This window comes from Chiloscyllium plagiosum, chromosome 9 (genome assembly GCF_004010195.1).
Source record: "Chiloscyllium plagiosum isolate BGI_BamShark_2017 chromosome 9, ASM401019v2, whole genome shotgun sequence".
Lineage (NCBI taxonomy): Eukaryota > Metazoa > Chordata > Chondrichthyes > Orectolobiformes > Hemiscylliidae > Chiloscyllium > Chiloscyllium plagiosum.
Window position 1 is genome coordinate 43,816,380 of NC_057718.1, and position 24,651 is coordinate 43,841,030.

Sequence of the window (24,651 nt, forward strand, 5' to 3'; positions counted from 1 at the left end):
TGCTGGAAAATGCATTGACATCTTTTGATGTTTACAATCACGACTGATGCAGTTCAGTCTAATAAAGATGCAGTAGAATGGAGACTAAATCTGTCTGTTTGTATTGTAATGATCATATTTGAATATGTAGTTATTCTGCTTTAATATATCTTCATTATAATGTTACTAAATGGTATAATAGATCCAATGTATGAAGAAACAATATTGGTATCTTTTTAAATTAAAAAATAAACTAAGGCATGTACTTTGTTGTGATTCACAACTATATCTGTGATGTATAATTTAGCTTTATTTCAGATGTGAGACAAATATGTCCATTCCAGGTTTTCACTTAACATGGAAAGCTTCTCCATCTCAAGTTTCTGGGAGTAAACTGTTCTACCAAATAAGATAATGAAAGGAAATGTTCATCTTTAGCTAAAGTGCCTTCCCCATGAATTGTTGTAACATAAAAATATTGTTTACAACAAGAAGTATCACCTGAAATGAAATAAGCGATCATCAGAGTGTAAAAGTTTTTTTAAAAACTGAGGGAAGTTTTTCAGGTACACTTCAGTCATGTTTACTTACCTGAAAAGTAAATGGTTACTGCATTACAAAATCTCTTTCACTTGTTCACTTGATAATGGATGGATGAAAACTATCAGGGTGATAACTGTGTAGTTACTTGAATTACTGGCCACAAGGTCACTGGGTAGTGATCAGTTATAGAAATACTACTATCTTTTCTCCTCCCTGCATTGAGGATATGAAAGACAATACTTGGACCCACACTTTCAGGTTGTGGAGATAAACCAATTCATTTCTTGAGTATGAAGTCTGGGACCTTCTTATCTGTACAACTCCACCTCCTACTTGATAAACTTGAAAAAATGAACTTTCTAAACCAAATCTATAACACAACCATACCACTTACATATAAATATCAAATAATCCACCTTGTGCATACTATAATGTCTGTCTTTCATTAGCCTTTTACTGTTGTGGAACTCTGAGACAGTTCTCCCCTGATGGCTGCAACACAATTGGTAAAAGTATCTAACTTTCAGTGAATGAGAATGCATATGGCCTTTCAAGATGACATTAAAGAGCTAACATGCTGAATACCCATTTTTGCATTGCACCATTTCAATACTGTTTTGTAAGGAAAGCAGCTATCTGATAACATTGACGTCAGATCTCAGGTCAAATAGTGTTTAGAAGCCCTTAATGTAAGATGGTCATACAAGCATCTTTCCCTGTTTTGTATATATTATACATAGTTCAATAAAAAGATTTTAGTTAAAGACTAGCTGCACATTCATCTCTGAGCAGGTTCGCAATAAAATGGCAATGGTGAAACCACAAAATTGTTCTTTAGATTAGCACGAAAGGTACCCAGCAGTGCAGAGAACTGATAAAGGCAAACAGTGGCAACAACCATGCTCTGACACAATACCAAGAATGGCAGACTATGCAGCAAGACAGGCAAAAGCAACAAGTAATCTGTTGCACTTTGTAAGCCCCTTTGAACATGGAAGTTTGCAGCCATGATGCTAACAGTCTGAGTTTGCGTGAGAACAATTTGAGCTGATGTGGCAGCCAGCTGACTTTGCATGATGTCAATTTGAGCTTTCAGCATGGCATCAATAATTTGATGGTTTTTGATAGGGCTGTTTTGGAAGTTGAGATATTGGCCACTTGATCATACTACAATGTTAATCCACAAATACACTCTTGGAGTTGACTAATACTTCTGTATCGAAAGGATGAGCTCTGAACTACATGAAAGCCATGTGCCAGATTGGTGCCAGACCCCATCAAGTGCAAGCTTAATGGAAGATCTATTGTTGCTCCAAACATTTCAATGTCCAAACCATTTGCCTTCTTCTGCAGGTCACTTTGCCAACATTCTCACCTGAATTCTCTCCAGTACTACTCAAATGTTACATTGTCTTTCAGTCAGCTGGAACTTGCCCAGCTTCACACTTGCCCGGTTGCAGGCTGATCATGCACAATATCTCACCATGAACGATCACAATTCTAAGCTATCCTCTAATGAATGCAACCTGTCAACATCTGGGCTGACAGCTACAAGTCTGAGAGCAAGTGACAGGGCTTCCACTTCATCACTGACTTCCTGCTTTGATACATATTGATTTTTCATCACTATCTAGACAGGTTACAGATCTTGGATATCTGAAAGGAGATAGGCATAAAGCTAGGTTTACCGCGGGAAGAGAAAAAGCATCGAGGTACGTGCTTGCACCAGCTGCAGCTTTCAAATCATAAGGAATGGTGGGATAAGGAAGAAGTGGAATACGAGCAGGGAAATTAAATATGAGCATCACTGTCAGCAACCTCAGCTATGGCCACTTCATTGATGGAAAACCCTATTTTCCTCATTGCAGTAAGGACACACAGCCTTGCCTGACTGCACCAGTGAGATGCTGCTGTCTCCAGTTTTATGTCAGTGTTCTTGCAAGAGAGAGGTGAGTATGTCAATAAATGTGGTTCAATCTGTTTGGATAGTGGGGCAATCATGGTTGAACACCTGGCAGTATGTAGCATGCTGTAAGATGAGGGTGTGATATTGTGCCAAATGTGTGACACATAATGAAATTATAAATGCTAGATGTGAGTTATGTTTGATTGTGCGGAGGTGAGTGATGGCAAGGTAGGCCAATTAGTAAGATGTGACATTTGAAGATCTCACCAGTCATATGTGGTCATTGAGCTTCATCAATATCCTCAAGGTTAAATTCATAGCATCATCCACCATAGCTATCTAATTTTTTTGTCTCCATGACATTTGTGGGAATGAGTGTTATGATGGGACAAACTGGTTGGCTGGTGACTAAGACACTGGCCCCACAGATAACTTACTGATTGCCAACTAATCATTGAGTCATAGATTCATAAAGTTGTACAGCATGGAAACAGACCCTTCAGTCCAACTTGTCCATGCTGACCAAATACTCTAACTTAATCTAGTCTCATTTGCCAGCATTTGGCCCATATCCCTCTAAACCCTTCCTATTCATGTACCCATCCAGATGCATTTTTAATGTTGTTATTGTACCAGCCTCCACCACTTCCTCAGTAAGAGCTGACAGATGATGAGGCTGAGTATCTTGCTCTAACACGGGAAACCTGGGTTGTCAGAAGGTACAACTAGTCAGAGACTGACAGCTTTAAGGTCCTAAAGTTTTTTGATCGAGGCCTACTTCCTGGAGTAGCCAGTAGTGAGAAGGTAATTTTTTTCATCTTCTTATAGGGTGGTGTAAGAAGGGAGTCTGGGGACTTTTGAACACAAGGGTAGGGTGAGCTATTAGAGGTCATTTCATCCACACCTCTGCTTTTCACCAGATGTGGGCAATTGGAGCAACCCAACCCCAACTGCCACCTGCAAGAACTCAGCAGGCAGGTTACCATGGTTTCTTAATTGCAAAACTAGCCATTTGTCTTGCTCATTGGGGAGGCAAGTGATCGGGAAGTAGGGGTGAGTTGCAGCCCTAAAATGACCATGAATTAGCCACTTAAGGTTTTTATTTGCTGCTAAGTTATGAAAACTGCTCATTACCATGAGTGATTTGTTGGTGGGGAGAAACAAGATTCAGGTGTGTGTAAGAGCACGTCTCCATAAACAAGAGACAAAGTGTTTCATGGGCATTCATGACCAGCAGTGAATTGCAGAAATGCCCAAGAAGTGGGTAAGTTTCTCTCCAGGGCAAACCTGTTTAATTATTTCTCTTTTTTTCACCATGTCCAGGAAGGGGAAAATTGCACCTTGTGCAGAGTCTCCTGGTCCCCTGGGAATAGGTGACATCTTTCCTCCTCTGCATCTCCTATATTAAGTGGTGTTAAGATCAGAAAATCAGTGAAATCTCGGACCTGTTCTCTGTCATGTTGTGCCATTATTATATTTTTCTCTGGTTGAATCAGTTGCAGAATTACTTCAGGAATCTGTTTATGCCATAGTGCACCTATCTTTAAAAGGTGCAGATTGGCTTTAAGCTGCGGAATGACTTTTAACTCGTGCTTGTCTCTGACATATTTTTCAACCTCTGATGATGCACATGCACACTTATCAGCCCATTTAGTACTGGCTGCTTGCTGGAATCATTGAACATCAGCGTGAAGTGTACTGGAGTAACTGACATGTTAATCCTGCATTGCAATCTGCATGTCCATTTTTGAGTTCTTATTGAATTTTGCAGCCTATTTTGTCAAATGTTATTATTTTATTCTAGGTCCAACTGCTGTGCCTTTTCATACATTGTTACTGGTATCATAGCCTTTACCAAATCATGCAAATGCTATTATCATCAATTATTCAATGTTCAAAGATGGCCAACTCATCTATAAAGGCAAAGAGCAAACATGCACTGTAACTAATAAGTTTTGGGTTTTGTATTAGACCCAATGAAGTAAAGTGCTTGATTCAAAAAGTACAATATTTTGTTCTTAATGAAACATTGGAAGTAAAAATGTCAGAAATATATTGAGTGCAAATGTGAGGAAGTAAAAAGTTATATTGCTATAATTTAATTGCATATGCAACATTTAAATTATCTACTAGAATGACTAGTTTGTTTTGACTTGTTGTTAGATGGCATTATCACAGGCGATATATAAGAGTGAATTATTGTCATTTCATATATACACTGAATTAATTTAAAATTCAGAAAAGGTTGAATACATCCTTTATACACTGATTAAAATAAACTGACTTTGTGAAGTGCATTATTTTGGCTTTTGTGCTTCCATTTAGAGTGGAATCTTGTGGAATTGCAGGGGTCAAACTGTCAGATGGAGAGCTAGCAAGGGCCCAGTGGATCCTCTTTGCAGGAAACTCTACCCATCAGGCACTTAGAAGGACAATAGTGGCCTTGCCCTCAGATCAAGGACACTTTGGAGGTTGGGGGAGGAAGGCTTATGTGCCTGAAACCAGCAGCTCTTGTGTCACTGAGGAGATAGTGGCAGAATGACATTCAACTGAGGGTTAAAATCATTGCTGGAACCTAGGATAGAGGTGAGTGATGGCAGGACAAGAGTTAAATGGGATCACTGGGTGACAAGAAGGTGATGAGCTTGGTGTGAAGACAAAGGTGGGTACCCCCCACACTGAGTGATTATTCCTTCCCCCAATTCCATATGGCTCAAAGGCTGTAAGCTATGCCCTATAGATTATTTGATATGTTGGACTGTCAAAACCTGAAAGTGGGGATTTGGTGGTGAGGAAAGAGGCTGCACACTTATTGAGGGAGGATGACTGGGTCCTCATATGTCGTTGTCCCTCAAATTAAATGCTCCCCTCGATCAAACCTGCCATGGGGAAGGACGTAAGATTTTGCCCTTAGAGGTGCTTATAATGTTTATGATAGAATCCCTACAATGTGGAAGCAGGCCATTCAGACCCACCCCACCCCCTCCTATATCTCTGCATTTCCCATGCCTAACCCACCTATACCTAGACACTATGGGCAATTTAGCATGGCCAATTCACCTAACCCACATATTTATGATAGAATCCCTACAATGTGGAAGCAGGCCATTCAACCCACACCAACCCTCCAAAGAGCATCCCATTCAGACCCACCCCACCCCCTCCTATATCTCTGCATTTCCCATGGCTAACCCACCTATACCTAGACACTATGGGCAATTTAGCATGGCCAATTCACCTAACCCACATAGATTTTGAGTGTGGGAGGAAACTAGAGGAAACCCACACAGAGAGGGGAAGAGCATGCAAACTTCACATACAGTCACCCATGGGCAAAATTGAACCTGAGTCCTGGTACTAGCAGGCAGCAGTGCTAATCACTAAGCCACCATGCTGCTCTATTTCATGAATCTCTCTCTCTAATGTTCTTTTAGCAGTTGTTCCCTGTATTTCTGCCAAAGCTTTATTTATAAAGGCCTGGATATTGCAAATGGCAAGACAGTTGTTGTTCCAGTGCTGAAACCCTATGGCAGCACACATCAAAAGAATTGGCAGAAAATTGCATATTCTCCTCGGCAATTGCTCATTGTCGGGGCCCCTCTGAAAGTCTCCATTGAGACCTGAGAATTCAAAAAGATTCCAACTAAATTAAGTAAAATAGCTTCTCAGGAAAAGGTGGGCTAGTAAATAAAAGCAAAATACTGCAGATTCTGGAAATCTGGAACAAGCACAGAGAATGCAAGAGAAGCTCAGCAGGTTTGGCAGCATCTGTGGAAAAGTTTTGAGTCCAGTATGACTTTTCATCAGGCTATTAGTCTAACTCCCAAGTGATTACTAAACTGAATCCATTCTTAGCTCAGGCATCCACAATTGCATCTGCAGCAAACTACATACACTTCCCTCCAATCCTGACCCAATACTCGCCCAGTTTATTCAGCCATCCTTCAATCACTCTGTTCCAGACCCCCCATCTATCTGACATACTTTCCCGTTCTCTTGCTCCTAACCTGACACCCTTTGGCTCCTACTGGACCCAATTCCACACACCCAAGTCCCATGTTGCCAGACTTGTGACCTCCGCCAACCCCCAGACCTGAACCTACCCCCACACTCGCCAGATCTTGTCCCATCACCCTGACCTGCCATAAGCACTGCATCACTTCACCTGAGCACCTTGCCATCTTGGACTATGATATCCCAAGTACTTCATATTCTATCCTCTCATTACTTGGCATCCTATCCATTTGCACCCTACTCCTTATGCAGCTGGAGCTATACTTACGTTCCACCCTACTCCCCACCCTTTTGGCATCATACCCCCTTGCAGCCCATTCCTATCCAGCTGGCACCTTGTGCTATAAACACACTGTCAGAATGCAAACCTAGTTCCATATTTCTGAAGAAACCAAAGCAGAATGTCCTCTCAGAAATGCAGACCTCCCTTCTTTCATGAAGTAGAAGAGTTCCTTGGAAATTCTGGCCCAGTGTTTAGATTTATAGATTAGATTAGATTCCCTACTGAATGGAAAGAGGCCATTTGGCCTAACAAGTCCACACCGACCCTCCAAAGAGCAACCCACTCAGACCCATTCCCGCACCCTGACTAATGCACCTAACACTATGGGCAATTTAGCATGACCAATCCACCTAACCTGCATATCTTTCTGAAAGAAATGTTTAACATGCTTCTCTGATTATTCAATTCTCAGTAACTCCCGGCTTAATCACTATACTCTTCTAGTTTTAGAATTTGCCATCTTGCCGTTCATTTCCCATCAGCTGTTGCTGTTGCCCTTTAGCTTTTGGCTTTGTCCATTACAATTTTCAACACTTAACATTTCCTATCATCTGAACAGTTTCACATCCCTGCCTGATTTTTCATCTTTAAAAATTTAATCATCCAGCTGTCTCCTTCATCTTTATCCTGGCTTGATCCCCATAAACTTCAAACCAGGTTCTTCAACAACACAGATGTTATTGTGACATCACAACAGCTGCTAATACAGAAGACTTCTTTGATTTGTATCTTGTAGTTATTTTCTGTTCTCTTTACTGTTTGTCCAACTAAAAGGGCAATTCCTGACTCAATCTCTGATGACCAGGCTACTTTCCAACTATCTGTCTTAGTTTGAAAAAGCACTTCTGGCTTTACTCTTTTTTTTTTCTAATCTTCCCATCTTTCTGGTGAGGAACTGAGGTCTTCCTGGTTGAATCTTAACTACTGTATAGACAAGAGAGCTGTACTTTTTTTTCAGTTCTGCTCCTTTGTTTAGTAATTTTCCCAAGTTGTCCTTATTTTATGTTTGTTGTACTCACTTGTTTCAAATATTTCCATTTCATCCCTGTCAACTCTGCCTCTCCCTTGCAGTTATAGAGTCACAGAGATGTACAGCACAGAAATAGATTCTCTGGTCCAACTCATCCATGCTGACCAGATATCCTAAAATAAATCTAGTCCCATTTGCCAGCACTTGGCCCATATCCCTCTAAATCCTTCCTATTCAAATACCCATCCAGATGCCTTTTAAATGTTGTAATTGTACCTGCCTCTCCTACTTCCTCTGGTAGCTCATTCCATACACTGACCACCTTCTGTGTGAAAATGTTGCCCCTTAGGTCCTTTTAAATCTTTCTCCTCTCACCTTAAAACTATGCCTTCTAGTTTTGGAGTCCTTCACCCTGGGGAACAGACCTTATCTGTTTACTCTATTCATTTTTTTAAGTTAGAACTTGACTCTAAATTCAACTGTATACTCATAATGTAAGACATCAAGACTGATTCTGACCTCACTCAAAGGCCATTTAATTTAAATTGAACACAGTTTGTGGGATGGTGCCCAGGAGTGTGAACGCAGTCCCTGTCCCAGCCCTGGCCATTTAAGGAGAACTCGAGTGGATCTACAGTCACCCCAGCTGAAACTTCACCAGGGAGAGTCTACTGTTGGTGCAATTGTAAAGGAGTAGCTAGCAGTAGCAATGGATGAAAGAGCAGTAGATAAAGAGGAAGCATTTAGAATGTTGTGAATAATCAAATTAGAAAAGGTCACCCATTCCTGATAGATTGAACCCTGAAGTACTGAGGGTGAAAATTATGAGGCCTCTTGTCATAATCTTCCAAGTGTCCTTATATATGGAGCTGGCACTAGAGGATTCAAGGACTGAGGATGTTGCATCCCTGTTCAAAAAAGGTGGAGATGGATAAGCCTGAAAACTAGTCAATGCAACACAATCGAGGGAAATCTTTTCGAGAAAATGGAAAAGAAATTGAGTTCTGTAGCACACATTGCATGGAGCCTATAACTTCAACTTTATGGCTAAGCTTTGGTGTCGAATGGTTGATTAGAGTGCTATCAATACCCTCAAACACAATTTGCCAACAATCCTACAGTCATTATTTTCCCTCTGTCATTGACCATTACATTATCTTCTTTCCATCAAGGCCAAAACCTTACGCAAAATATATATTTCGACTCAAATTTACAAAGTAAATAATGCCATAACACATACAAAAATAGTTAATTACCTTTGGCCTTTCTTTATACTTCTCTGTCTGTCATCTTCTCTCCTGTTCTTAGAGATCTCTTCAGTTACTGTAGCTCGGCTGAAAGAAGGCACTGACTTTCAGTTGAGAAGATTGTAAGTGTCTTTGTAAGGCATCCATCAAGCAGCTCTGGACCTGGAAGGCCTAGCATCAAGCGGTACCAGCTTGACATGAGCTGGCTGGTAGGTGAATTAATTAGTGGTGGGACCATGATTTCTGTCAATCTGAGAAAACAGGTTATTATTTGCTGCTACTATTCTGGAGCAGCATTGCTTGTAATCCTTTGGAGAATAGTTGGATCTGCATCCCCTTTGAACACTGGAATTTTGTGATATGTTGGTAGTAGTCTCAGCTTCTATTGTAGCATTCACAATGATTTAGACTTATCCTGATATTGGGCAGTAGATGCAGCATATTGGGTGAGTTCATAGGCCCAGCTAATGAAGGTGAACATCAATTCTATATTGTAAAGGATGCTTTGTCTAAAACCCTATGTTATGAGGTACTTGATTCTGCCATGTTTCTTGTTATTGATTAAAATGTGTGCACATTAATCAACCTTTTCTATGACCTTCCTCATCTGTCCTTTCCAAAAGAATTAGTGTGGGATCTTGTATCAGAGAAACTGATTATTTTTGTTCCCAGCTTTGATTCCTATGCACTTATGCCTGACGCCTCACCACATGCAGATCATGTCTTTAAGCTATCTGTTTAAGCTAGGACAGTTTCACTATCTGAGTTGGTAGCTACAACTGTGAGATTGAGTACTTCATCTTCATTTTCTTGTTTTTGCCTCCTCCACTGACTGTATGCAGCTTTCTGTTTCTGGATATTTGAAAACAAAAAGGGAGAAGCGTTCTGGTGTGGTCAGGACAGTGAGGAAAGTTCCATCAATAGTGTGATGTATGGTATATAATATCATTTTGTTTTAGGGTTTTTGTTTGAGCAAGTGACATTGGGTTTTGATCTGTCTATGTGAAGGGGGCTTAATGATGAGTGTGTAAGTACTTCTGTCTGAAATAAATGCACAGAGACCAGGTCCCATTACCAAGTCACCCTTTATTTACTAATGCACAGTACACTGGCTATGGCCAACCAGTTCAGAGTCAATTCTCAACTGAGGAGATTTGAATCTCCTGGTTATATTGTTCAGCCAAGGCTTTTCTGTTTGGGGTTGTTAACTTGGGTCAATCAAGCACTTCATAGCTAACAAGGTCAACCTGATCCCAATCACTACACTATTGCTATGGCAATTTTAAAAAAAAAAAACAATATGAGTGCGACTTTTTAAGAGAGTTGTGTGATTTTGTTTCCACTTGGTGATATTATACATGGCCAAAGCAAACTGTGATATATTAGGCCATTATTTAGGTTCTGGAATCATTTTGGTGATTTAGTGGAAACAACAATAGCTTGGAATAATCCTTTTGGTTTCACTTAGGAAGGTTTCATGTCCTGGTTGAAGCTGGATGAGTAAAGTTAATTTTGATGAGAAGAGATCATTTAGAACTGTTAAGATATAGATTACCTCACTGTAGGCAGTTTAGCTTGAAAGTTCCAAACCAGAAGTGTTTGGTTACAACCATAAAGGCGTTATTCCAAGTTGATAAAATCCAAGTCAAATAGTATGAAGGCTCCAGGAAGAGATTATCAGATTCTCAAGCTGAGGAATTGAAGCCCCACAACTAAATTAAGCTTAATAGAGAAATATTTTTGCTGTGAGTACAATGACGGCAGGGTTTGAGATTAATGAGATTGTATTTTCCAGATGTTTCTAAATCTTTCAACTTGTGTTATATGTAAGTAGTTTGGTTTGCTCTATTCTAACTTCATTTCTTTTGTGTGATAAACTTCTGTTTGGTTTTTAAAACTGAATCTGCAGCATTGCATGTTTGTGTTTGAGTGAAAGGCCACCTCATTAAAATAAAATAAAATAAAATATGATCTATCAAACCAGATTTCAGTCTGGAATCTGACTGCCCAGTGATAACATCAGCTGTGATTGTAATAGTAATCTCGCCCACATATGATGATTACAGTCTCAGTTTGCTCATTCGATGAGAGACAGCAACATCTCCTCCATGATGACTAAACATACAGATGAACATGTTTTCCAGCTGTTTCTTAATGCCTGCTAATGTGCACAATCTTCTCCTAAAAATACAAGAGAAGTATTGAGTGTCATGCAGTTCATTTGAGTGATATGACTTGTTATAAGCTGAGGATTTATGAGCTGTGAATTGTGGCTCTGAAGCCTGCAGCACCATTAAGTATATGAGGGCATTGCTAGACTCTACTCCTGCCTCACTTTATCTGCTACTGAAGTTCTCACCTGTGCCTTTTTTTAACTTTGCGGCTTACGTATTCCACTGTTTATCTAATCATTTCCCCATGATCTATCTTCCATATACTTGACATTGTCCAAAGCTCTGCAGCCCCTCTCCTAGTAATTCCAAAATAATTTGCTGGGTGTGCTGCAGCAGGCCAATGAAGTAGGTCAAATTTTAATATTTATATTCGATCCATGGGCATTAAGAATTTCCTGGATGAAGTGTGAAGTGTAGATCATTAAGAAACAAACAGCAAGGGACCCAGACCTGAACTCTATGATATGCCACAGGACACAAGCTTCCAGTCACAAAAACCTTTGATCATCACCCTCTGAGAATTGAATACATAAAACAAAATAACAGTGAATTTTAGGGAAGTTGAGCAGTGAGGATGACATGTCTGAGACAATAAGAAAACCTGATTTTCCTTCTATTCTTTTCAATGGAAGGAAAGTTGGACAGATTTTGTTTGAGATATAGAATGCTTCCTTTTGAATTTTCCCCTGTGTACTGTGTTCAGACAATAAGTACATAAATCTCCCTCTATATCTTACGCCATCTTCCCACTGAGCATGATGGAACAGAAACAAGGGACTTGCTATATGTGATACATTGTGCATGTGCAAAAGGCTGCATTTGTAACTATTGCAGTAGACAGAACTTTTAAGATTATCCCATTCTCTTATCTCTTGTGGTTTACTGCTTGCCTCTTGTGTTGCCATAAAGTCTTCTATTTTCAATTTCAATGAGCAAAGCGACTAAAAGAAAGAATACTTGGTGTAGTTTCCCATTGCCTTATTCGTGCATGCTTAAAGCAAGCACAAACCCTCCTCAGGAGGGATTCCTCCACCTCTAAGCAGCTGCTGTACCTCAAGTTCGAGCTGTGCCATCATTACCACTGAAAAATTAATGGCTCCTTCATCGTGTATGGCATGTAAATCTGAGCATGCAACTATCACTTGGGCCTCAAATAACTCACTAAGTGGCAGGAATGACCACAGCTTAAAGTCTCAAATGATCTGCTGTGCTACATAAAGTGCATATTCAGATTCTAATTAATTTAGTGTTGTTGATAACCTACAATTTATCTTTGTAGAAAATTTGATACCACAGAGTTGCCACAAGTTATTTCCATTTTCCTTTCATGCAAAGCACTTTCTTAGTTACAGCAAGAAATTGGTTTAGAAGTTGTTTGTCTGATAAAGTGCACTATAGTTTTCAGCCAGATAATTGGAAAACAAATCCTTAACTGGCTGTAAATTATGTATCATTCTCATCTTTTAGTGTTCATCTATTTATTTCATAAAATAAGATCAATGAAATTCCGCAACAATAGCAGGAAATCAATTTGAAAATAGTGCATCATTTATGGCCTTTATTGTAAGTTATAGCTTGTTTGACAGTAATCGGGTAGGCTGCCACATAGCAGATGTAATTTCTTGTAACGCATCTTCAGATAAAATTTGTCGATCCATTTCTAATGCAGCCACTGCGATCTGTTTTTCCTGCTCTGATGCTTGATCTTGGACAAATAGGTAATATTTGGAATGCACAATATTGCATTGTTACCACCCATTGGATTGGAAATAGATTGTCACAAACCATATTATAGGAAGGCATCAATTTAATATGTAATATGATATAAGATCTGAAAAGTTTTCTTTGATACTGGGAAAAGAAAATAATTGCACTTTGTCTGGGATAATTAGATAGTAAGAATATGTACAGCACTGTTTATAGTTCCGCTAGTTTAGATTCTTTTGGTGCTTAAACTATGATCTAAACAAAATAAAATTATGGAAATTAACATAAATTGTTTGGGATATTTTAAATCAGTAAATTCCAGTCAGCAGGTAGTAAGTTGGTAAGTAGCAGAATAACTGCTACATAAGATTATAACAATCCCAAAATGATTTAATCGAGCACAGTTTTTAATATTGACCAACTATCTGGAAACTTTTAGAATAAAGGATTCTCGGAAGAGAGGAGAGAAGACCAAAAATGTTTCTGTTTAGTTGTATAAATATGCAATGGTTATTCAAGTACAAATTATTTTACTGTTATTATATGTTTTATTAGATTATTTATAATCTTACTACAACACTAGTTTAACCAAAAGTCTCAATTCCTCTTCGTCCTTTGGTTTCTATTCTATCTCTCTTAGCCTGTGATGAACTTGCAATCCACATGAGTTTTAAAAATGAAAAAAAAAGCTGTGTATGCTGGAAATTTGAAACAAAAACCAAAATTACTGGAAAATCACAGTAGATCTGACAGCATCTGTGGAGAACAATCAGTTGACATTTTGGGTTCAGTGATCCTTCTTCAGAACTGTACTGAAGAACCTGCCTCCTTTCAGAAGGCTGTAAGAAGTCAGCCAGGGGCAGGAATCTGATATTGGCCTGACCATGTAAAGACAGCAGATTTCACCTCAAGGATGTTCTTAAATCAATGAATTTTTGCTTCAAAGTTTACATTAGACTGTATCTTTTTTAATTCAGATGTTCTTCAATTCAAATTTCTTATACTGCCATGATGGAATTCAAACCCCCATCCTCAAAACATTAGCCCGAGTCTCCAGTTTGCTAGTCCAGTGACATTACCATTAGACCATCAGCTTCTCACAGATACAAATTAATATGATCTACCAGTATTTAGGACATCTTGCTTGTGCACCTGGCAATGGATGAGCACTGATAATCTTCTAGCTTTCAATTCATTTGTGTGGTAGGTAAAAACCTATTTTGGATTAATGATAGCATTCTTTCAATGGAAAATAATACCTGTATTGCTACTGCAGGGGTATCAGTGTAAAATAACTAGCTTCTTTTGATGCTCACATTTTGAGATACATTGCCAATTCAGGATAATTGAAGTAGATTAGATACTTGCAGGATCAAAATGACAGCCTTTGGCCTACTCGTGGATGTGCATGATAGTCAGTGAGCAATGGTCTTATCAGGTTATCCATTATTCTACAGGATAGTTTGATCTACAATATTTTGATTGAACTTACTGGTGAGCAAATGGCTGGGTTTTATTTCTTAGATTTCCTTTTTGGCCAGTTTTATAGCATGTGAAGCTATAGGTGTCTTGACATGTATATTGGCTTGTGATGGGGGTTTCAATAGATAGTAACAGGGAATCTATTGATAGATCTAAGATCTATCATGTTAGAAGAGGACAAAGCAGTTTCATTTAAAGAGAAATGCAAAATAGCAGAGGTGCTGTTAATAGCAAACTCCAAGCAGCTAGGACTTAGCAAAAGTTCCAGATAATTTGGAGGGAAGCCTCAAGTTCAGTAGGAAGAAAGATCTAGCAACAGAAGACTATGGAGATGTAAGAAAGGAACACATCCAACAAGGCTGTTGAAGGCATGGGTTTAAGGAATCCATGTTAAGTAATAGGTAAGCTGAGTTAGCAGTTTATTTTATGAGTATCTGGGAGAGATAGTAACTAAAGAAAGAAGCATCACATAAATGCACACCAGAAATCTGCCAAATAGAAACCAAGCTCAACTGTGCCAGCTGAGCATAAAGCTTTAACGTAGAGGAAGTTCACTGATATAAGGCATTGCTGGAGAAAAGAAGGGACCACTCTTTCTGATATATCTGAAATGAGATGTTGCCAGTAGTTCTTGAATTGTGTGATATGGTAAGTTTTTTATGATGTACACTTTGTTCTTTTGTTGCAAGTATATTGGCAGCCTCTTGTGAATATATTCAGTGACTGACCTCATGGTGAGCAAATGATAATAAAACTTAGAGTCGATCAAGCCAATTCTCACTGTGGGATATGAACAGCATTCCCTCGAAAGTGTATCCACTCCAAGGTTCCATGTACACCAATCTGCTTCAGCATGCCAATCACAACATTGGCTTTGAGTTCTGATGGTCACTACTGCACACAAATTTGAGAAGCCCACTTAGCTGGAAAGAAAATTAAAGGGAACACTGGATATGGCTTGTCCAGTATTACCATCAGCTGGAATCAATTAGATTACTTACAGTGTGGAAACAGGCCCTTCAGCCCAACAAGTCCACATCAACCCACAGAAGCGTAACCCACCCAGACCCCTACATTTACCCCTTCACCTAACACTATGGGCAATTTAGCATGGACAATTCACCTAACCTGCACATTTTTGGATTGTGGGAGGAAACCAGAGCACCCGGAGGAAACCTACATAGACACAGGGAGAATATGCAAACTCTGCACAGAGTCGCCTGAGGCGGGAATTGAACGCAGGTCTCTGGCGCTGTGAGGCAGCAGTGCTAACCACTGTGCCAATCGTAACAATACTTCTAACCAAAATCATTTGTCTGGATGAATCCCACTGCCACCAATTGCCCACTGTCCACTTCAGGCCAAAACACCTTTTTTGTCAACTTATTGTGCAAAAGTATTCTATTCAAACAAAGTGACTTCATAAAATTTAGTCAATATACTCTTCCATGCTGTCAACATAAATGTGCCCATGCCCTATGCAAGTTTAGCCTTAACTTTCACAGTTCTGGATTAGATTATATTCTATTTGATATTGTCATGTTTTCAACAAAAGTACGAGGTGAAATAGCAAATTTTAAAGTATTCAGTGTTGAAAGAATACTGACATGGGCACACTTTGATTAACATACAACATACATATTTCCAAACCCCAATTTTTAAATATGTTATTAGATACATATAATTTTCTTGACCACTTCCTTCTCGTGTTTTCTTTACTATTGGTTAATAAAAGTCCATTGCATTCTACCTAATATCTCAAAAAGCTTTTAATCTATTAGCCCTTGTGTTTCAGATAGATTAAATTAAAATTTAGGAGTATTGAGAAAAGTACTTTCATTTCCTTTTTTTAAGGATGATGTGATCCTGTTAAGCGCAGTGTCAGCAATGCAATGCAAGATTGTGTTGTAAATGTATTATTGAACCTTTTATCCCATCTACAGCATTCTTAAGTGTCTTAAGCATTCTCACCAGTGAAAACTGTCTGTTTTCAGCTCTTAACAAAATCAAGGGAAGGAAATTCATCTTATACCTGAATGTAATAACATCAGGTTGCTCAAATATGGAGTCTCAATGAAAAGAATAATCATTCTATTCTGATCATCTTATATGAACATTATTGCTATTTTAATACTGTTGAATGCAAAAGGTCAGATTTTAACAGATTATTATTGCATTTTTGGATCAGTATAAAATAAGGCAGCAAATAGTTTTCACACTTGATCTTTTATGTAATGGTATTGATAAAGCATCTTTTGGTAAAACAGAGTATTTCATCAATGTAACTTTTTTTGCAAACTATGTGCTTTGAATTAATATATCCTGTTTACGACTGCTTAACTGATGCAAAAGTCATCATGGCATGCTCTTTATTATATTCATTTTGCTGCAATACTTCCTGTACAGCTTTCCAAAGATAGCAACATTTAGATGATGTCAATGTTAGTAATAAAAAAAAGCATCATATAAACAATTTGCAAATTTAGTATTTGTGTGGAGAACAGCAATTTGGGTAACAAATGAATGTAAGCTATGCAAATTGAAGATATTTATGCATCAAGTATAACTTAAGCAATAACTAAAAAGTTCCTGTTTAATAATTAGGTGCTGACCATTTAGTTAGTACAAGACATATATAATTCACAGCATATTTGTATTTATGTGGAAAAATTTGTTTATTTTTGTTTTATTTATTTCTGTAACATACTCATGATATTAAAATTGCAGTATTTGTCACAACACCGTTGCTATAATCTTGCTTCTTTTACATCCATAGTACGGGTTCATGACTTTCCAACTTGCACAAAATGATATTTCTAATTTTCTTAATTTTGGGTTTTTTTTATCATGGTGGGATGATTGCCAAAAATGCAATGAGAAACATGATCTATCTTATGAAGCCCTGGCTGTGTTTGATGTAAGTAATTTCCCAATCCTGTTTTTGCAATGAAGTCTCTCTGGTAATATAGGCAAATGCAGACATTCCAAACTACAAATGAAACAAATGATGAATTCATTGTTTCCACTGCTGTTGGTTGAGGGAACTATGTCTGCTAGGACACTGTGGGAATTCACCTGCTCTTCAAACCAATTTGACTTTCTTTTTAAGTCGATAAGGTATCTGGTCTTGAAATGGTTAATGCTAAAGAATGCATTAAGCTCTGCCCAATATGATGATGCCAAAAGGACTTGATAGGGAGAACAGCTCTGGATATTGAACATAGACGTACCGATGCATGGGGCTAAATATTGTTTTTTGAGATTTTTGGGGAACTTGTCACTGTGAGGGCTATTGAATTGTCTCACCCAGTCTTGCCAGACGTGCCTCATGAATTACCTATCACACCTCATGATATTTCCTAGGTCCTATTTCCACCCCAGCTTTCCACATACTGTTCCTGGAACAACTCATCACTGAGAGGATATCCTGGAATTCACTAAGATTACCTTTCACCTGTGCTATCTGTCAAAGTGTATTGAGCACCCAGGCAAGCTCTGTTAGTCTAGAATTGTCATGTCCAGTTTCTGATGTATACCTTAGACATGGCAGACAAGAGAAAATTGGCACCCTGTATTGCTAGTGGGGTCCAGGATGGGCTGGAGTCAGAATGGGATTTCCTTCTCCCTCGAGACCAGTAACGGAGACCACATCAGGCCACACCAATCTAGTCCAAGGTTGCCACCTAGGTTAAAGCTGACTCAGCCATCTAAAAGAATGCCTATCACTATAAGGTAATGTCAATATCCTTCTCATTCCTCCAGGTAGGTTACATAATCTTCTCTCTGACACCTCAGATTTGCTCTTTCGCTGCTACTATATATACCTCCCACCAAGGATCATGCTCACCACTCTCTCAATTGCCTGCAACATCTTCCCTCACTTGCCATCTCCCATTCCAACCTGCCACACCACTAACCCTGAATACCCCCTGTGTTGCCTTCTTGCTCACATGGGACATGTTGTCATATGCACCAACAATAATAGCTGTGCCAATCAATTTAATCTCTCATTCCAAGGGGAAAACAACCCACAATAGGGCAGTAAGAGTCAAGATGGGTGGTGTGCTGCCTGTCTTTTATCTCCTCACTCCTTACATGAAGAGAGTCCTGGCTCTGACAACCTTGAGCAGGGCTTGGCATGGTCTCAGAGGCTGCCCTTGACTTACTGTTCCAGGACACATTGAGTGAAGGCTATCTTCCTTGACTTAATTGAAGACTGAGTACTATGAGTTTTGTATTTCCAGATGAGGGTCACAAAAAGGTAATGCAAGGCAGGGATGTTGTGAATATCCAGATAGGCTAAGAGAGAGAGTGTTATGACAGCATGTGAAGATCCTGGAGATGCAGCCTGGTCCAGTCCATGAACTGGTTGCACATCCACAAGCACACGATTTCCTTGCTGCAGCATTTCAATGATTGCTACTGGTGCTACCCTAGTTCATCATAGAACTGCAAAAATGTAATGCAAGTGGATCCAAAATTTTTCCTGCAGGGTTATTCAGTTATTTTCTGATTTTTAAGTGATTTGAATGGCTCCCAGACCCCTTGTTCTGGACACTGGACTTATTTAGGGGATGTGAAATGAAGATGCAGTAGTCAGATGTTTCAGGACAAAAGAATCTCTGCGTTCTTTTCAAATACAAAAGGTAATTATAATACAAGAAAATAGGTAACACAATAAAACAAGAAAATTGACACTATCAATACACAAGAGAACAGTAGTACTTTAAATACACTATTAACTAGATTAACATTGTAAGAACACTATCCTACTGACACACAGAGAAAACAACAGTGTTTAATTTCAGAGTCTTTACTGAGAAATCTTACCCTTGGAGTCTTAATGCACTGTCACCACTCGTCTTCCTCTTCCTGCTAGTTAGGTTGGAACTTTGGGGTCTTGGGAACTTATGCTCACCACTGAGGAAAGCACAGTTTTGAAGAGTGGCTGGCTGTTCCCACTTGCTGCTCCCCACGCCGGGACGAAGACTTCGGAATGTGTAGGTTCATCAATTTGAGTTGAGTCCGCTGATCCGGTAAGGTGCACATTGGATCTGTTGAGTAGGTACCCGGTTTTCATTACTTTTGTCTGGTTTTGCAGGCCTGGGTTTCATCTCAGGTTTTGCCTATGGACTTTGGTGTTGGTCGGTCGGTTATTCCTCGGGGTTGTTGGTCTTTATTTATGGTGGTGCTGGTTTAGTTGCTGAGGTTCTTGCCATCATTTTTTTTTTTTGGATCAGAACAGGCTGTGTCTGGAGACTCTTGTTCAGAATTCTTGGTTGACTCTCCCCTCTTGGATGTCTTTTGTTCCGATAAAAGTTTTTGGTTTGTGCTCCATGTTTCTTGGTTCCGAAGCTGCTTGTTGGGATGTGGAAACCTGTGGGAAAGCAGTTTGTGCAGAAGGCTGTTGTGGAAAAGGCCACCTGTATTATATCTTGACATTCTCTTCTGAAGTTAATTGGCTGTTCCGATCTTGAGAGTAGGTGTGAATGGATTTCAATTAAGGTTGAATGCCTGGTATCTCTTTAGGCCCCATAGAGTCTGCGCTGGGTAGCCCAAGATGTAAAGGATGCCTTGGCTACAGTTTATTGGCTTCTGTTTGTCCATTGAGAGGAGGTGTAAATTGGAATTCCAGCCTGAACATTGGTTCCAGATAGCTATCTCCATTCCATGAATTATGCGGTCCCCTTTACCTTTTAAAAGTTTTGAAAAGTCCAGAGTTTCATGCAATGTTTTAAATATTGGAGATTTTTGCTCAATCCTACAGACCTGAGGGTTCTTAGAGCATGATATATGTTGGATGCCAATGTCTGTGACACATGCACTGAGATGTTGGTGCCCAGTTTCCAACATGGAGTCTTCTTAGGTCAACTGGCAAGCTGAATTTGCTTTTGTTCCTAGCTGAGCTTTCACATCATCAAGCTTATTTGGTGAGTTTGGTGGGATGGGAGAGTAAATATCAATGAGGTGAATTCACTTAGCAAGGTTTAACAAACAATAATTAACCTCAAGTAGCAACTCCCCGCTTGAGAAAAGCATGCAAGATGGTGCAAGTCATTTCTGATGTCAAGTTAGACCTTGCTGCACTTGTCACCCAATTCTGCAACACTTCTCACAATACTGCTGAGACTCTTAAGATTCTGCCATCATCTTTGTATCCACATCTATCATACAAAAATAATGTGCTTGTTTGACATCATATAATAGCTACATCTTCTTTGGGCCAACAGCCTCTTCACATTAGGCTACCTCTGGTTTGTGTCTACCATACTTGGCCAAGCAGGTCCTGTCAATCCCATTCTAAAAGGAGTACAGTGACAGCAAACCTACCTTAGTAACCAGTCCTTCAGATAGCTCACTCAATATAAGGAACAGTCATGAGGATTCATCACAAAACAATTACATCCAACTAAACAGCAGATATTTTCAATAAAACCAAGGACTGTGGATGCTGAAGATCTTGAATAAAATCAAAATTTGCTGGAGATATTCACTGGGTCTGGCTTTCTCTGTGGAGAGAGAGCAGAGTTAACATTTCAAGTCCAGTGACTTTTCTTTAGAATCCTATTCTCTATTATCTTTCAAAAGTTAAAGTTTCATAAAATCAGTATTTCCTTAATGATCAATTAAAATTTTAACTTAAATTACATGCTTAGGTCTAATGATGAGACTTGAATTTTATGAATATCTAACTCAGAAATAAAAGTGCTTGTCTATGCTCCACACTGAGCCAAGTTGACATTTAAGAAAAGGAAGAGAATATAAACATACCATAGAATATAAACTATGATTTAAATCACAAGCTTCTGCATCAATACTCCCCTTTATACATAATTTGAAAGCATTTTCTTTTGTATGTTGAGTCTTTCTTGAATATTTTATATGAATGATCAGTGTGTTACGTCTAGGTGAGGAGGGGTAATTTGGCTCTTTTTAATACCTCTCAGCTGGCGATAACAAAGATTCTGAATTATTTTTAGTGCACAGCTATACCGTACATAATTTAAAATATAAAGGAGCCAATAGCAAGGTATTTTTGAGTGGAAGAAGAATTTTATTATTTACTAACCATGAAAAAGTTATAAAGCACAATATCAAACACACAAGCACAGGTATAAAGTTTAAAAAGAGTAGTATATCCAAAAGGAAGATCAATTATATACATTTTGCAAGTCCTTCCAGCCCTTGAGGTGTTGGGTTTTACCTGAGAGCACGTTTGTTTAATTACTGACTTGTACCCTCAGTAGTGACAAAATTTGTAGGTATTTTTGAGATCTCAATGAATTGCTGTTTCTTTGATTGACTCTATTCGTTAGGTGCAATGTTTGAGAGGCTGGGATGAACATGGAGAGAGAAAGGAAAACCTTATATTTTTATTGTTACAATTCCATGATTCTTCTCTCTTTGCCCAAAATCTGTTGCCTGAACTATAGTTCAGTTTTATATTCCCGTGCTTAGCTTTACTGTTTCTTTCTATCAAGCTGGATAAACTTTGATGCCTATATATGGTACTTGTAGATAGATGTGAATTAAACAGGAGATGGAGATCTGAGTTTCAATGATTCTTAATGATCAAGTTGCTTTCACCACAGACTTATTCTTGTTTATTAATAGATGCCTGATCTTACCTCAACCTGGTTAGGTGACTACTATGATCATCTTAAGTTAGTGTTCTTCCCTTTTTATAATAGAAAATTACCCAAGAACAGTCTGAAAGCATGGAAGTCAGATTGTGGAACTCTAAAATTAATAGTTCATTTTTACCACCAGTGTAATAATGGATACAACTGGAGAGAGTGACTGGTTCAAAAATTGTTTTTGAAATAATCCATATAAACAGAAAATAAAATTAAAAAGTAAAGGTAAACATAATTGTACTGTGACTTGTTTCCATCCAATAGAGTAAGAAATGAGGCAGTTTGACAATTTATTTTCTACTTTACAAACTGTTAATTTCATGTCATATTTTGTTCTACAGGTAGACAATCCTTTATCTGAAATTCCGAAATCTGAATTTTTTTTCCTGAAGTTTTTTTTTCCATTAACAATGTTGCGTGGCGTGCATACAGCTAAAGCAACTCCACACCTACTCAACCCACGTCACTCAAATGTGATGTAGTGGCGTGACCCAGCACTGACAGGCATTAATTCTGTCTCAGTGCTCATAGTAATCACAGCTCATAAGCCCTTGGTGATAGGGGATCTCAGGCTAAACCAGCTCATAGGCCGTCAGTGGTAGGGGATCTCAGGCTAAACCAGCTCATAGGCTGTCAGTGATAGGGGATCTCAGGCTAAACCAGCTCATAGGCCGTCAGTAATAGGGGATCTCAGGCTAAACCAGCTCATAGGCCGTCAGTGATAGGGGATCTCAGGCTAAACCAGCTCATAGGCCCTCGGTAATAGGGGATCTCAAGCTAAACCAGCTATAAGGCCCTCGGTGATAGGAGATCTTGCCCTCGAGGTACCTGCCAATTTGATTGGTTGGTGTTTCTAGAACTCATGGCTGTGTCACAGCTGTGGGAGCTGCTGAGGTTGCAAGAAGGAGTATGACAAAGATGGATGGCTACAGCAGACAGGTAAGCTCCTGGCTTTTAGGGTGGAGAAGGATTTGAGGCCTCATGGATTGATGAGAGTGAGGTTGAAGATTGGGTTTTGGAGGACAGACAGTGAGGTATGTGGAAGCGGACCATCTAGAAATTAGTGCCAATGTGCACAAGGCACCATGTGAGTGATATAACTCTCTCCAAATCTGTTTAGTGTGCCACCTTGCACCAGCCTGTCCATACTAACCATACTATGATGCTGGTAGGGTACTATCTAGATCAATCAATATGACAATAAGCTCAATTGATCCTTAACTGGTTATTTAAGTGTGCCAGGCAATTTGCTGATTGCAGTACCTATCTATCCATTCTATTCTGCTGGGCAGCTCAATGGTGGTTTTGCCACCCTTTGTTCTGCATGCGCTCCCCACCCTGCACATTCCCAGTGGAGGAAGTTGTAAAATCCAGGAGACGACACTTAATATACAATATATTAAAATGAATAATGAAGACACATTATAATACAATATGATTGATAGTTATCTACACTTTGTTAGTTGCTAAATCACACATGGTACATTGAAAATGGATGTTCTTCTCTTACAGGGTTAGCTGGCTATTCCCCACATCAGCTCGTGCTTGAAGCATGCACAGTTGTTGGCTATGCAAACAGTTTGCAGATCACTGTGTTTATATCCTGGACTCAAGAAGCATATATGTGCAGTATGTAGCCTTCACAAAACACCATTTATGTTCTGTATACTATAAAATTCTCCAAAGGGATCAATCAGAAAGCGTTTGTGACAGAAAATTTAATTTAACTGATTAAATGCATCAAAGTGATTAGTTTAGTGATACTGTGAACCGTTGATTATCATTTGCTGTTCAGAAGCCAACTTAATACTATTATTAGGTTTAAAAAATCAAGTTAGCTACCTACAATTTGAAGGAATATTGATGGCTGTGTTGATATTTAGAAAGAAAATTTATTTCATCTCCTCTGAAATTACTGGATACTGTTACATTTATATGGGAAAGAAATAATCTGTTTCAGGATTTAAATAAAAATCTATTTAATTTTTAGCCTTTTTTTAACAACGTCACATGACGACTAAAGCCTGCGGTTAGCTAATGTTTGAAATTGCTAAGTCAAAACAGTCGATCGCTAAGCTTACCCAAATATATCTCGGGGTTACACTTGCCATAAATCTGTCGCATCGTAAAATTCTTTCTGAAAATCATATAGGATTTTTATTATGGATTATAGGATTTAATAGAATTCTATAGCAGAAGCTGTAAATTATATGGAATTTTTACAATTGATAATAAGATTTAACAGGATTATATAGTACACCCTATAAATTATGGGCAATTTTTAGAATTGCAGAGTTTTTCCTATTTTTCTTAATTGAATAACATACCTCTATTTTCTGCAAATAATGGAATCTGTTGATGAATTAGCCAAGCAGGCCTTGCAATTATTTTTCCAAAAATATGTATTTGTCACCCAGGCTATTTGGACACAAGTTATTCTATGTTTCAACTCCAATTCTTTTATATACATGAAAAGTATCTGACTTTTCCATTTCATTCTACTTTCCCTAAGAATATATTGATATCATTGTGAGTCACTCTGGAGAAAGCCAAAACTTAACTTCTCCTTCTAAAAGTTGAATGCCTTCAGTAAATTCATTTTATAATGATAAGTTTATAATTAGATTTAATTGCATATTTTCCATATAAGAGTTTGGGTTGTTTCACATTTTACCTTTTTCCTTCCAATTTGAAAAGTGAATGGTCTAA

At 38.7% G+C, this 24,651-nt stretch overlaps 1 long non-coding RNA gene across 1 annotated transcript; it reads left to right on the plus strand.

The window, feature by feature from the left end:
- The first annotated feature begins 3,666 nt into the window (after window positions 1–3,666).
- LOC122552822 lies at window positions 3,667–23,834 on the plus strand. Its single transcript, XR_006312515.1, has 3 exons — window positions 3,667–3,692; window positions 13,801–14,026; window positions 23,455–23,834. It is a non-coding gene; the product is annotated as an uncharacterized LOC122552822 (long non-coding RNA).
- Window positions 23,835–24,651: the final 817 nt, after the last annotated feature.